We start from the raw sequence: 1,569 nt of genomic DNA, 5'->3' as shown, positions 1-1,569 counted from the left end.
TTTCCATTACCTCACAATACATTCCGTCTTTGCTTAGAAAGTATTTGTTCCTTTTAAAAGTCGAAATTTTGCAAATTGCACTTTTTATAAAATATCCTAAAGTTTGCACAAGAATAGAGCGCTCTTTAAATCGTTTAGCAACTGATCCAATAGGATTATATTTTGCATTTCTTGTTGTTTTTTTTAACTGTAAGTTAAAAAAGTTTTATACTGTATGTAGTTTTCAAATTTAAATGCAGATATTTATAGAACAATTATAGTATTTGGCATCATCAACAATATGAAGCAAGTTATATAGATTAAAAATTACAAAAGATTTACCGCAAATCTTACGTGAATTAGCACAAAAGTGGAAAAAAGTTTCTTAGCAAATGGCAGCAAATCATTTCTGTCATCATCATCCTCTATGTGTAAAATTCTCACAGCTACAGCAAATGCAACAAATAGATTATAAACTTCATTGTCTGAAATTTTCTCTAACACAATAATTCCTGTGTTTAAGGTGAATTGACGAAATTCTGTTGCTTTCCAAAATTGTATTTCAGAAAGACCTTTTGGCTTTCTAACGAAGTCAGAAGGAGTAGACTGGGTTATATCCAGCATTTGACTTCAAATCAGTTGTTGTTGAGCAAAACTGATATGAATTTTTGATTTAAATTTCAAAAAAAAAGAAATCGATGACACACTCCTAGGAACAAATTGTGCATAGGTTCAATGGCAAAAGAACGTACCATATCTAAATTATTTATTAGAAGGCATGGACTGTTTCCATTCTTGTTTAACGGATAAGCATTTGATCTAAATTCAGCATCAGTTCTTAAATTTGCATTGTCATTTGTATAAACAATTCTTCTTTCATAACACTCTGCCACAGAAGTGCACCTTTAACACCCATTTTTTGATGTGTGACCTGAGCAACATCTAACAAATGTACGTGCTGGAGCATCACAAATAAAACTACGTAAATTAAATTTATAATGCTTTTCATTAATAACTAATCCATTAAATGTTAGGTTATTAACTTCAGTTACAAAATCTTGGTAGAAATCATGAACACTTGACGGTTTTGCATTTCCACTATAAATAGCCACCAGAAAAGGACAAGATATTATATTAACTACTGAACAAAGTATTAGCCACAACTGCAAATTATTTGAGGGCTGAATAGGAAGTCCATCAATATTAACATCAATAGTTATGAAGTTAGTATCTACTTCAACATTATTAATAGCAAATATATTATCTATTCCTTTCTTCAATCCTATGTAAACGTAACAACCATCACACTTGCTCAATACATCAACGGAACTTGGAGTTTTAATCAATGTGCGGGCATCTTTTGGTATGTCACTTTTGGTATACATATATTAGCAGTATATCGCTTATAGCATCTCTTGTTAAATTGTGCTTAACTGCAACTTGTGCAAGTTCTTCACAAATGATATATACTGTTTTGGGTTCAGAATCAATATCAGTCTCACTGAATTCAAAATCACTAGAAAAATCACAAACATTTGATTCATCACTTTGACTGCCATTCTCGCCTTCTGATAAGTATTCACTAATACT

Source organism: Hydra vulgaris, chromosome 02, assembly GCF_038396675.1.
Source record: "Hydra vulgaris chromosome 02, alternate assembly HydraT2T_AEP".
Taxonomy (NCBI): Eukaryota; Metazoa; Cnidaria; class Hydrozoa; order Anthoathecata; family Hydridae; genus Hydra; species Hydra vulgaris.
The sequence above is the reverse complement of the archived record's forward strand: the minus strand, read 5'-3'. Positions refer to the sequence as shown.